Source organism: Ahaetulla prasina, chromosome 2 (genome assembly GCF_028640845.1).
Source record: "Ahaetulla prasina isolate Xishuangbanna chromosome 2, ASM2864084v1, whole genome shotgun sequence".
NCBI lineage: Eukaryota > Metazoa > Chordata > Lepidosauria > Squamata > Colubridae > Ahaetulla > Ahaetulla prasina.
In genome coordinates this window covers 154401478-154415855 of record NC_080540.1, presented here as the reverse complement: position 1 = coordinate 154415855, position 14378 = coordinate 154401478, and the positions used below count along the sequence as shown (strand labels likewise).

General features: G+C 36.3%; 1 protein-coding gene across 4 annotated transcripts in view; it reads right to left on the bottom strand.

The window, feature by feature from the left end:
- Nucleotides 1-9297, bottom strand: part of LIMA1 (LIM domain and actin binding 1) — a 67947-nt gene extending 58650 nt beyond the window's left edge. For all 4 annotated transcript variants that reach the window (XM_058168806.1, XM_058168807.1, XM_058168805.1 and 1 more), the window contains exon 1: nt 9177-9297. The gene's annotated coding sequence lies outside the window, so the exon portion shown is untranslated. The remainder of the gene's footprint in view (nt 1-9176) is intronic.
- Between the last annotated feature and the right edge of the window lie 5081 nt (nt 9298-14378).

The following is a 14378-nucleotide window of genomic DNA, read 5'->3' as shown; positions in this document are numbered from 1 at the left end:
AAAGGCAACACTTTTAGTACAGGTATACAAATTTTGTAACATTTCAATGGTGCCAAAGTTCTTGTACCTTTTCATCAAACAAGTTACTGAAAGGCAAGAATGAAGGAGAGTACAGTAGTGACTAATTTTTGACAAAAATGTGCATTTTCATAGATGTTGTTGAAAGGCTGTTCCCCAGAGCCATTTCCATTCCGCTAAGCTTAAAAATAATTTTTTTTAGCACCATGGGACTGTCTTCACTACCAAATGATGGCATACTCCCTTCAACTGACTGATACAAATCAGATCAGAAAAAACTCGGGAGCTGATGAGAGCCCTCTTCAACTCATTCCATCTTTCTCTGATTTTTTTACAATGTGGTCTGAAAGGTAGAACCCTGGTAATTGTCAGGGACAGTGGCAAGCTGTTCCTCTCTTCAATTTTAGAAGACTAGTGGGTGGAAATGTAACATTAAAAAGAGTTTATCAGGTAGAGAGAGGGTAGAAAGTCAAAGAGGCCAATGAGAAACTGCTCGCCCCAAAGATCTAGTGCTGATGCTCCAAACTGGGTTCACACCAATTTCATTTGAACCACAGCAGCAGCTAATTTATAGATGTAGGCTTTCTTGGCCAACATCAAACTGATATTCCAATGTTTTGCCAGCAGCTGTGGCTGGCTTCTTCAGAGCTGAAATTGATCTGTTCTCTAGCACGCTTCTTGGCAGCTCACTTTCACCTCTGAAGATGCCAACCACAGCTGTTGGCATAACATCAAGCTACCAGATAATTAAGCCACAGACTATTAGTTTGGAAACTCATCAACATCGGAAGAATCTTGAGCTGTACTGCTGTTACCGAAAATGAAGTTGTAATGTCTTAAGGGCCATCACAGTCAATCAAAGAGCACATGATCATTACAGGTGGAGCAGCCATAAGGGTAATATGTATACTCTCCTGTGCAGGAGCAGACCTTCCTACCCTTTTCATAAAGATAGGGCTGATGAGGCTTCAAAGTCACAATTGTTCCTACAGAATAGTATTTGCAAAGGCCAATTAAATGAGTGGCTCTCCATCTCAAACTCTTTATCGAGGCACTCCCAGGATTGGCTCAGGACATTAAGTGTTTTGTATAGTTAATGTTTACATGGGAACATTCATCCGTAAAGCAAACATTACTTAACTAGGTTGGTTGTGCCTTTCCCCACTGAAACTGAAACTTCAGAATGGGTAGGTTTCATGATCCCGATGTAATTTTGATAAATCCTGATGCAAGGCAGCGTCAAAATTTGCTTTTCTTTCTTGAAACCAAGCACAGAAAGGTTTAAGAAATGGATTGCCAGTGTCCTCAGAACTAAATACAAAATGAGTAGCACGTTTTACTGAAATGCTGTTAGAATAGTCACCAAATTTTGCCGCTTCACTGAATCTAGGCTATTTTAACCAGCTTCTATGGCAAAATTCACTCTTAAGAAAACAAGATAATAAAGCAGCTCTGCAGGAAATTTGGCAAGTTAACCTAACCAATCCTCCCTCCCTCCGAGCCAACTCCAGTTTTCTCTGTAAAATCATGTGCCCTGGCAAAAGCTCTTTGCTATTTATTTTAACAAGGTTTCCTCTTCAACATCTAAGCCTAAAGAACCAAGTACAATGTGTCTGTCCGGCCCCAATAGTGCACTGTACAAACACCCTTTTCATGCATGCTTGTACTTTTGTCTAAAGAACAAAGATTTTAATCTACATGACAAGAATCATTAGTTATTCCACCATTAGTTATTTTTAATGTGTTAATAGATAGTAGATCAGATCTGTCGTATTATAGACTGGCAAGAATCCAACCAACAATTTATATGAAATTTAGTAATTTTTATACCTATAATTCCAAAATAGCTATGAAAGCATGAGGCCAGAGATACCAAGAGTACACAGATATAACAACAGGCACATCAATTGCAGAGCATATCGTTAAACATAAGACAGCTATGCTGGATCAGATCACAGGATCAAGTTCAGCAATCACTTTCTATAAAATTCAATCCAGCCAGGGGTTAACCTATTGCTAAGCCCTCCGTATAGTAAGAGGATAAAAGTTCCACATCCAGGTAATAAATACATTTAATGGTTTTAAATGCATAAATTTCATTAATGTATTCATCAAATTTGTATGGCAGCCCACTTTACTAAAAGTGGCACTGGGGAGTATACAATTATCAGATAAAAGTTGAAGTGTACCATGGCCAAAATGCAGCCAGTCTATAGGAAAGCTATGATACAAGGAGTACATCAAAAGATTTCTCTCAGATTCTGCTAACTGTTGTTTCAAAGATTAAAAAAAGATTTATTGATTGACCTTTCTCTTTAAATGCAAAACTACAACTTTTGTAGGATTTGCTAAGCAAATGTGCAGACAGAAAATTCTAAAGTGCAATTATTCTTCCTTAGAAACCTTCAGATCAATCAAATCAAACTTTTATTATGGTGAAACATTAGAATAAGGTGGGCAAGATGCAAAGAATTAAAAACCATATAAGATAATTAGGAAAAAATCATATGTTAAAAGCCAAAAATATAGAAACAAAAGTCTTTTTAAAATCTAATAAGAAGGACTAAAAACAGGGATGGGGGTAAAAGAGCATGACAAACTAAATCTATCACAATACAAATCATTTTAAAATAAACCAGATGCTTATTAAAACTGGCTTATCTTCTGACATATTTTAAGTACAGCTGGAAGAACCTGGCAATATTGTATGTTGTAGCAGGATTGGTATCTGAAAGCAAAGAGTGGTGTAAAAGCCTTAGAAACCCTGTTATGGTTATGAAGAACTCTGTTAGCTCCTGAAAGAGATAAAGAAACTGTTAGGATATGGATAAAAAAATGTTACTCTTCTTCAAAGCTATTCATTCCTGGATAAGGGAGGAACTTGTACAGAATATTCCAAGGTTACTCCAAAATGAGTGGAGGTGGAAGGTTGTATTAATCGATTGTAAGATACAAAAGGAATAAGATTAAGACAATGTTAATAATTAAAATATATGAGGGGAAGTTTGAGAAATATACTCAATAAATGAGAAAATCGGGGTTGCCTGGACACCAGAAATATTGAAATGAAAATAAATACAGCAATGGAGAGAAGAAGAAGGAGAGAAATGGAAAGGGAGGAGGAGGGAGGGAGAAAGAAGAAAGGGAAGAGGAGAGGAGGAAAGGTAGGGGAAATAAGAGTAAGAGAGAAGGTTGGACAGTGAGGAAAAGGGGAGGAGGGGGAGAAAGGAAGGGGAAGTAGAGAAGGAGTAGGAGAGGAGAGAAGAAAGTAGGTAGAATAAAAGAAGGGAGGAAGAGGAGTGAGAAGGAGAAGAAAGGATTGCTGTAAAAAGGAAAAGATGAAATGGAAGAAAGGCAACCTCGAATATATTAGGATAAAAAGTGAAACAGTTAAAAAAAGAATGAAAGAGAATGAATATTAATAAAAATGGAGAAATCAGAACTTGAGGGTGAAAGAAGATGTGACTTAGAGAAATGAGCAAGGAAATATTAGGAAATGGATACAAATTATGAAAAAAGAATATTCTGGCAAAAATTGTAATTAAATAAAATATATTTGAATATGTTAAATTGTATAACATATGATATGGCCAATACTCTGTTCATAAACTATGTATGTGTGTAGGGGGGGAATTAAAAAATCAATAAAAACTAGTTCAAAATGAGTGGAGAAGATAATCCAGGACAGAGGTGCCATTCGCACACAAATCTATAGAATCCTGTCAACCTACCTTATCAATCACAATCTGCTTAGCCAGAATATGCATCAACTCCTTCCTAGCTAGTACAAGTAGTCCTTGACTTAGGAACATTAGTTAAGCAATCATTCAAAGCTACAATGGCAGTGGAAAAAGTGACTTACAACTGGTCCTCATCTTATGACTGTCACAGCATCCCCATGGCCATGTGATCAAAATTTGGGCAACTGGTATTTACGATGCTTGTAACAGCCCAGTATCATGCGATTGCCATTTGCAATCTTCCCAGTCACTTCCAGATTGGCTGAAAAACTGCAGTAATTAATTAACCAGGGAGGAAAAGATCATAAAATTGAGCAAACTCACTTAACCACCTTGCTTAGCAACAAAAATTCTGGTCCCAATTGTGGTTGTAAGTCAAGGACTACCTGCATTTAGCCAAATCCTAATGGAACTTTTTAAATGTTCCATATATACCACTATGAATCATATTCCATTGCTTTTGCTATACCACTTTTAGCTTTGTCAAAGTTACATCTGACTGTAATCAGCTTCAGAATTCTCTTTATTTTCCTAGTAATTGGGTACAATTGCAAATCTGCAAATTCAGTAATAGTTTAGAAGAATAGCTTTAAAAATCATTTTGGCACTATAATAAAGTAGACGCATGGATATTAATATGAAATTATAGTAGTGCGTTTACAGAATACTAAATCTGTACAATCAGAATGAAAACCAAAAAAATCCCATATTTTTTTTGTTTGTTTTCATTGTACAAATTTCATCTTGTGCTCTAGAATGAAGACAAATTAAGGGAGACTGAAACAAGAAAGAATATGAGCAATGAACTGTTATCCGGCAATTAAATAAAACAACTTTGAAGTGAAGAGTCACAATGATAAAATGTAGCAGACAAGAATTCAATAGCTTTAGGTTCTATTCTTTATCAAGACCACATAAATAAAAACAAAACTTTTTAACAAGAGATAGTTAAAAGTTACATTGCTCATCTTGTAATTAATCATTACTCATCATTCAATGAACTATTACCTACTGTAATTGGCATGTTAATAAAATATTGACCCTGGATATGCCAATTAGAATAGAATAGAACAGAATAGAACAGAATAGAATTTTTTTTTATTGGCCGAGTGTGATTGGACACACAAGGAATTTGTTTTGGTGCATATGCTCTCAGTGTACCTAAAAGAAAAGATATGTTCATCAAGGTACAACAGTAGATCATAGTTCATTTAATCATTAAATACTGAATAAATCATGGATGATTTCAATCTATGCTTTATGAACCACAACCATAATAGTATGGTTGACATAAAACATTAAGCTAAAATCAATAAGTTTGGAAATAAAACAGAACATGCATATTACTATAATAATGGCTTCAGAATCATTTTTGATTGCTATTTCTTTCTGAGCCACTTTTTTCTCAACATCCACTTTTCTTATCTCTTAAGGAACTATTTTCAGGAATGTTTTATTGAAATACAAATAAATGACAGAAAATACTGTACAAAGCTCACAATAAGAAATTAACTGGTAGTTTACAAACCTATACTCCCATAATATATGTATTTCCCTCAGAAAATCATTCCTGCCTAGTAAAAGTCTTTTCCTGAATGCTTTCTTTTTCTTACCATGAAAAGACTTCCTTAGAAAATCTCTATACAAGTCCAGGCTTTTGTGAATTAGTTAAACTGAAAATGTCTTCCAATAATTTTAAAGGCCATGCATTCACTAGGATATCCAACTCAAACATAAAATTATGGAATGATGACCACAAATCTCTATCAAAAATCACTTGTTAAAGAGAGTAAAATGTCTTTTTTTAGTAAAAAGAGTAAAAGTATGACAGCTTAAAGATCAGTTCAATAGCTATGAAAAATATATCTTTAAGTATTTTTAATACTTAAAGAAAAGAAAAAGAAGATTCACCCAAAAATATCTACCTGGTATATAGTAATGATCAATTAAGAGTGACACAGCAAATGGCCTAATACTATAACTATGGCTTACTAACTGTCTGCTTTAATTCATCTATGATTACTCCAGGGCAATCATTCCAGAAGGAAAAACAAGGTGGTGAAAACCAGCATCAGACCTGCCCTTACACAAAAACAAATTTCAACTAGTAGATACTTGGTATGTTTTTTTTTAAACCTAGACTTTTAAAAACTGTACCACCAGAGCACTCCAGTGATACACCTAATAAAGTGAGGGTGCTGCATAAATTTAAACCTGTGTTTTTTAATCTAATGCCCTATAGATTTATTAGGGTTCTTTTTCCCAGCATTCCACATGTGCCTTGGAAATGCTGGTTATATATTCCCAACTCTCCCAGAAAGTCCAAGATTTAGGAAACTGAGATAGAAGTGATACAGCACTCTTTGTGCCTCCCTCCTTCCAGAGACTGCTTTTAATGGCTGTGCAGTACACAATAATACACGAATTTCTCCAAAATATCCTATTCCAGATACTAGAACATTTAACTGAACTAAATCAAAAGAAAGTAAAAAGACATTTACTATTAAAATTTGGCAAAATAGCTGATAACAAATCACTAGTGAATCTGCAGATTCATGTTTGGATACAAGGAGGTCATTAACACCCTTAATAAAAGGGTTTCCTGTTTTCAGCAGCAATATTTATGGCATAAATTAGAGACATCTGCAATAGTACAATTACCTGCTTCTGCCACTAATAGGCTTAAATCCTTTCCTAACTAGAGATAATTTTGGTGCTTGGTCCATAAACTTATTTTCTGGCAGACTGTTTTCACAACAATTTTAAAATGATTATGATATGGAGCTTAAGTTGACATATTTTGTTAAACAATGATAGTTTGTGTGTAGCTCACCATTTTGAATTCAGGTACCATGGCTTATAAAACCAGTCATGGTTTAGAGCTTAGGATATGTTCTGGTAAATTTATAGTTATTTAAAAGCATGTTAACCAACTATGGTTTAAGATAATATATGAAGAAAGTAACGTACATGCCAAACTTAGCCACAAACATACTACAGTAGTTTGGGTCACATATTGTGCTAGTTACAAAGCATAGTCTATAAAGTACAAAAGGTAGCTTTGTACTATATACTAAGCAAGATCCAAAGTGTTTTCTTTGGATCTTGCTTAGTATTATAGTACAAAGCTACCTTTTGTATTTTACAGATTATGCTTTGTAACTAGCACAATATGTGACTCACACTACTGTAGTATGTTTACAAACAATGGTTAATGTAAACCATAAATTAGCATTGTGCTATCCAGATATAGTGAAGGAAACATCAGTTTCTAACTAACAAAGAAAACAGCTCATGTAATAGACAATTTGAAAATTTGGAATAAGAAGTCTCAGATTTGGAACATAAAACTCATACAATTGACCAAAGGGTGGGTGGAGAGGGATTACCCAGAGTTTTTTGAAAAACGCATAGTAGCTGGATTCAAACATAATTCTTAATTGTTGGGTTTACCCATCATGTAATCAGAGCAAAACATATTATGGCTTAATGTGATGTGTGAATGCAAACTAGAACACTCTTACTGAAGTATACTGTAACTTTTCCCAGCCAATAGTTATATTATGTTAAAGTGTATGTGTTTGTAATAAGTGTGTATTATTATAAATATTAATTATGATTGAATAATTAATTATTCAATTGAATAATTCAATTGAATTGATTGAAGATTTCAAGGTCAGAGGTAGCCTTCTGAATTTTGAGTCACTATCAATTAACAATTATTCTGCAGATTTTTCTTTTATGAACAACAACAAAAAATCCATTGCAAGTATTAGCAACCATTCCTTCATTTGCACTATGTAGCCTTCCAGTGCTCAGGGAGAAAGGTAAATCAAGGACATACTCGGTCAGAAGAAAGTTTTTAATTTTAAAGGTACACCTTGAGCTTTAACAGGCCATAGACTAGCCTCCACACAGTTCTTTTTATATACCCTTTTCTCAGCTCCTTTTGGTTAAAAATTAGTCAACCTTGCAATAAGCAGGATTTACACCGTCAACCAATTCTACCATTTTTCAAACATCGTGGCAATTTTCATTAGATTGCATTTTACAGTTTTAATGTAGTTGGGCTGCCTTAACACATCCAATAAATAAAAACAAAGAATACTGGCCTGAAGAAAGATTTTTGCTAACTCGTTTCCCTTGCCAGTATTATGAAGTATTATATTGATGAAATATATAAAGTAGAACTCTTGATTACTATCAGCTAAAGGGAGAAACAATCATCACTTCACTAAGAGCAGCTCTCGAAGCTATAGGCCAACAACCTTGCACCCTATTAAGCCTACATAATAGATACTACAGAAATTTCTATGGCAATCTTTCTCAGTAGAATATCCTTGTACGATATCCTTGCAATTGTGTTGGGGCAACTCCTCCCATGGATCACAGCCAGCATGCTTGGTAATATAGACTGACAATGCCAACACACCTGGAAAGCAGTAAGTTGGGGAAAGTTGACCTAATATCAGGATTACTTGAGATTCTAGTAAGTACTGGGAAAAAATGCTGAAAGACATCTAGATAGGTTATCTTTCATAAAATTAAGTAACTGCTTCTCCAAACAGATTCAAGATCTTGGACCCCAAAACACTATAAACATTTGCAGCATATTGAGTACCAAATACATTGTACATTGAGTACAAAGAGAAAATTGAGAAAATGAACTACATCTAGTATTCTCAAACTGCTAAGCAAAAGGCAAGATCAAGGTGTACACGATGAATATGGAAGATTGGCAAACCCATTATTACTGCCTCTATCTAAAGTTTTTCAGTATAAAAATGCCTAGGAAATTATAGAGTTAACCGAAAAAAATATCTAATTCCTTCTAACATAAAAACCAGAAAAGTAGTGTTGTAGGCCAGAAATACAACACACGCACAAAGTAAGATATATCTGTCTACAAACTGAGCTTCCTGGCCCCTTGCTGTTTAATCAGCTGAACTCCTATTACGTACCTATTTGTTTATTCAAAGCATTTGAGCACCAATAACCAGTTCACTGCAGACAACTCGGTCCGTTCAACAAACTACATTCTTTAAATAGTCTCCTACAAAGCTCCCTCCCCGCCCGCCCCCGAATTAAAACACTCAAGGCTTTCTTTAATAGTTGCTCAGCTCTTCCTTCTCCCATCCAAAGGACGGGAGAGATAAAAGGAAGGAGAGTGGTTGGCATTTCACTATTAATTAATATAACTATTTCAGAGACGGGAAGCAACTACGGGAGAACAGCTACCCCGGTATTCCTTAAAGCGGATATACTGCATTACACACATTATACTATATAGGCACCTTGATCCCAGAGTGATACCAATTACATTTTTGCAAAAGTTGCAAGTTTACAGCATCTCAGCGAAATAAAATGTGCGTCACAAACGCCAGCAAGATAAGCCAAACGTAATGTCTTTCCATCTACCTCGGCTTCTCAACGGCGGCGGCCGCTCCCCAAACCTCTTAGCTGCGCGCACCTGTTGCTTCTGCTGCGGCAATAGGTACCTCCGGCGCCAAGTAAAGAAGCCAGATGACCACGCCCCCTCCGAAATCTGAGCCGCCTATGCCCGCCTTTTGGCCCCGCCCCGTCATTTTCTAAGCCACAACGCTTCTAGCTCTTTAGCGCATGCTCGACCTGTAGCTCGCTCTCTCTCTCTCTACGCGCGCGTGTCATTACATAAGAGAAAGCAACTAAAAGATACAGGAGCAGCATAATTTAGATAAACACTAATTTATCCTGAGAAATAAATGGTGGGAGAGGTTCTTGCTCAAATGAGCGGTGGCTTTTCCAATATGGGCTACAATTAATTTCTTTTTCCCTCTTGCGATGCCACAGCACACGGAATTAAACTTGCCAACCACACCTTAGTCTACCGAACCCAGCCAATGTAGTTAGTTTATGGCTCAGTAGATGAGTGGTTGAGTAAACCGCGGACAAGCGAACCATAAACGAGCATGTGATAACAAGCACAGCTGGTAGATATTCTTCGAGATGATCTCAAATCTGCACTAAAAAATGCAAACGATTCGACCTTTACATTTTCATAAGCACAGTTGTCCATGTAACCTATTGTCCATAAATTGCGAACAAATATATTTTTCACAGGACAATAAAAAAGAATGCATGTTAAAAGGGAGGCTCTGAATACTGAATTTTGTTATATGTGACGGTTGCTTTTCAATATTGGAAAGTCTAAAAACGAATTTGCCTTTTAGAATTCACCAGAGCACAGTGTAAAGGATTACTTTTTGCCCATAAACAATTAAAGTAGTGCAATATTTATTGGACAAGCATTTGTCTGAAATGGGAGATGTTTTACTGCTTGAGCAGTGGGTTGGACTAGAAGACCTCCAAGGTCCCTTCCAACTCTCCTTATTCTGTATTCCCATTACTGCTATAATCAAGTCCTTCCACTTTGCTGGTCTTCCTCACACCTTTCCTGGCAATATAGATATTTTAAGAAAGGTCTTCACATCATGTTTCCAAAATATTATACTGCAGTCTGAGCTTGGTTATTTGTGCCTTGAGTGAGGATTGGTTTGTTCTGATCCATTTTTTAATTTTAATCAGCTATCCAGGGTTTTTCAGAAATCTTCCCCAAGAGCAAAAATTTTTAAAATTCTACAGTGTTTCTGTTCTGCTTCTTCAACGTTCAATTTTTGTTTTGATGGAGTGTTATAGGAAAGCTATTGCCTATATAATTCTGATTTTTGTATAGACAACTGTGGAAACTGAATACTGTATTTTTTCCAAGGCTTTCACTGCCATTATTCCAGATGTTAATCTGTGGTCTATTCTTGACTGCTAGTTTTTTTTTCTTTTACTGTTGATAGTGAATCCTAAAGGCAAAAAACTACCCACCAATATTTTCACTGTCAGCTCTAAAGCTGGCTTCTGTGCCTGGTGTTATTATCAGAGTAGTGTCATCACATAGCACAGGTTATTGATGTTTGTTCCTTCAGTTTTAAAATCACACTCATTTTCTTCGCATCCAACTCCTTGTTTTGTTGTTTATATATATATATATAATGCTTTGTTTATATATAATAAGGGAGACTAGAAAGCCTTGTCTCATTCCTTTGCCAATTCCGAGCCAGTCTGTTTTGCTGTTTTGTCTGCAATATAATTTCCTGACCTGTGTACAGGTTTTGCTTGAGGCCAATGAAATGTTCTAGGATTCTTATTTTTCCAATTGTTATTTTTCTAAGTACAGTTTTGAATATGATTGATTCAATCAAAGGTCCTCTTATAATCAGTGAAGCACATGCTGACTTCTTTTTGACATTTTTTGGCTTTCTCAATTATCCAGTATGCATCAGCAGTAATATATATTAATATAATATAACAATAATAGAGTTGGAAGGGACCTTGGAGGTCATCTAGTATTGTTCCCCAACTCTTTCTAAGCCATCTTGAACATGTGGCATCTCTCTTTCTATGTAGGGTTTTGATCTTCCTGGGATAATGTAAAATTAAGAGTATTGTATGACAATTTATATAGTCTGCCAAATGTCCTTTCTTTGATATTTGAATGTAAGCAAACATCTTTCATTGTTTTGGCCACTATGATTTTTTCCAGATTTGCTGGTATAGCTTGGCCAGAACATTTATTGATTTTTCTTTCATTGTTTCTATTTTTCTGTAAATATTCCATCAGTTCCTCTAATCTTCTAACTTATTAATAACCAGAGTACTGATCTAACTTCATATTCTAATACTTGAGGTTCTTCTAAGTTTCGTACATTTTCTAAGGGATTTCTGAAGGTTCTTATGAACATAGAATATTTTCTATTGTTGGAAGAAATATCCATCTGGGTTCAGTTCCAAGTGGGGACAAAGACACTGGAAACATGGAGGCTGCTTGGAAAGATGGTTTAATGGTGGTCAGGATCACATGGCTTGAGATCCTGAACAGAAAAGGGCTGAGATCCTGTGTGCTCCCTGGTTTTATGCTTTTTCTGAGCTTTAAACTTTCTGGGGCACAGGAAGAGTATCCTGATTGGTTGTCAGACTCCCAGGGGGTGGGGGTCTTAGCTAACATTGTAGGTTGTCTCTCAAGCTTGCCTGAGCCTTGCCATGTGGTGAGTTTCTGTTCTATTGTGTTGCAAAAGATGGTCCATTAACAAAGGTGGGGGGATTGAGTTTCTACCTCTGACCCATTGACAAAGGTGGGGAGAATGAGTGAGGTTAGCTGAGGCTTTTAATGGCCCATTGACAAAGGTGGGGGAGGAGTCAGGAAGCTGCAGGGAGCTCCTTTGTCTTTAAAACATGTTTCTCCATTTCTCATCCAGGGAAATATATTTTGCCTTTTTAAATATTTTCTAAAATATTTCATTCTTCTAGGAGGGGGGTGGGTGCTAACTTCCTACACTATTTTGGAATTTGACATTCCTTCTGCAAAGAATTTCAGGATACTACTTCCATTTTGTTTTTATCTTTTTTGAATCAGTTATTATCTTATATCAGGTATACCAATGCAAGATTTCATTGGACTTCAGTAATCTTTTGGAAGAACATTTCCTGTTTCAATCTTTCGTACCTTTAGCAATATCATTGCAATGTGGTTTCTTGTCTCTTCTGATAGCTCTTTAAAATTGTTTAATTCTTGAGATGTTTGTCTTTTTTTTTTTTGCTTTGGTCTCTCTTTTCTTTGCAATTTTCACAATTTATTTTGACCTCTAGTTTGCTTTCTTCTGATTCTTGGTCACTGGTAATCTCTTTTCACACTCAACCTTAGCAACTGCTTTCATTTTATTCCATACTTTATCTCAGGGGTCTCCAACCTTGGTCCCTTTAAGACTTATGGATTTCAACTCCCAGAGTTCCTCAGCCAGCTTTGCTGCCTGAGGGACTCTGGGAGTTGAAGTCCACAAGTCTTAAAGGGACCAAGGTTGGAGACCCCTGCATTATCTTGTTCCCTAAGTTTTAGGACTTCAGAGTGATCTCTGTTGTTATCCTTGAAAAAAGGTCGTTGAGGTGCATGGATATAAATTCTTATGGGTTTTAATGATATATATGTTAAAAAGCAATGGTGCTAGAATACAGTTTTATTTCACCCCCTTGATAGTCTGAATATAGTGGGAAAGATCCCCTTCTGATTACATCTTATTCCTGTTTTATCATATTGTTTATGAATCAGGAATAAGGATGGAGAGATGGTTAGCAGATGTAGTTGTCAATTTGCTGGTTCTTTTGGGGTGCTGTCTCTGGATAATTGTTTAGAAGGGGCAACAATTGGGTTGGACAAATTGGTGATTGAGGGAGAAGACAGAGAATAGATCTCCTGCTGCCAGTTAGGGTGGCTAATCCTGAGTCTAGGGTAATTCCATAGAAGACATTTCACAGGCAGATCAAATAAAGCCAGATTGGTGATCAGAATCAGAGAGCTGGCCACTCCTATGGAAAGAATTCAGTTGCAAGGTGGAATAACAAGTCATAGATGAAGCAGCATTGGATTAATAGAATCAGGATCCATACAGGAGGAAGCCAGTGGGAGTGGAGCTGTAGTTTGACTAGTCTGATCATTAGAGTTCAATTGTCTGCGTTTATCATCTATGGAATGAACATCTGGAAGATTATAAAGGGATTGTGTTACATTGATATTCTGTACTGTACTTGCATGTCCCTCATTTCATTGAGCCATGATGGCGCAGGCTAATTCTGCTGACTGCCAACTGCCAGCAGTTCGGCAGTTTGAATCTCACCAGCTCAAGGTTGAGTCAACCTTCCATGCATCCAAGGTCGGTAAAATGAGGACCCAGATTGTTGGGAGCAATATGCTGACTCTCTAAACCACTTAGAGAAGGTTGTAAAAGCGCTATGAAGTGGTATATAAGTCTAAGTGCTATTGCTATTTCTCTAAATGAGTTTTAGGCTGGAACCCTGGCATCCTATAATGATTAATAATTAATTAATTCACAATTAATCAATTATGATCAATCTAAATTTTTAGTTTTTTCTAACAAAAGACAAAAGCCCAAGTGGACAATTGATTCCCATGAATTACAGAAAACTGAATGTTTTAAATATTTGGGCATAGTATTTCAAGCATCTAGGAAATTAATAACGTGGATAATTTTTTTTTTTAAATTTGAATTTATATCCATCCTTTCTCCGAAGACTCAGGGCGGCTTACATTGTGTAAGGCAATAAATTGTGCCACATCTGCCAAAAAGAACACACAAGCAATAACTAAACTGCATGGGCAGCAGAACGCAAATTACATTCCAGCAGCAATCACACTGTTTATGGCTAAAACAGTTGCCCAACTATTACAGTATATGGCCTATATACAAACCTAAGGGTTTATGAAGCCATTCAATCAAATTTCCTTAGAGCTTTGTTTGGTACCTCAAAATGCATACATTCCCCTCAATGCAGTCTTGAGGCTTAAGCTAAGGTGTGAAGCAGTAAGGCTCAGGCATGGACTAGGAATCTTATCTCAGGATTTAGGATTATGCTTTCACCAATTGCCTCCACCGTTATTAGACAGCAACCAATCTCAATGATACCATATCTATATGGATGAACTTTGTGTCTTGGCCTCTCTCCTGAATACAGGTAGTCCTCAAATTACAACAGTTTGTTTACTGACTGTTCAAAGTTACAACAGCACTGAAGAAGGTG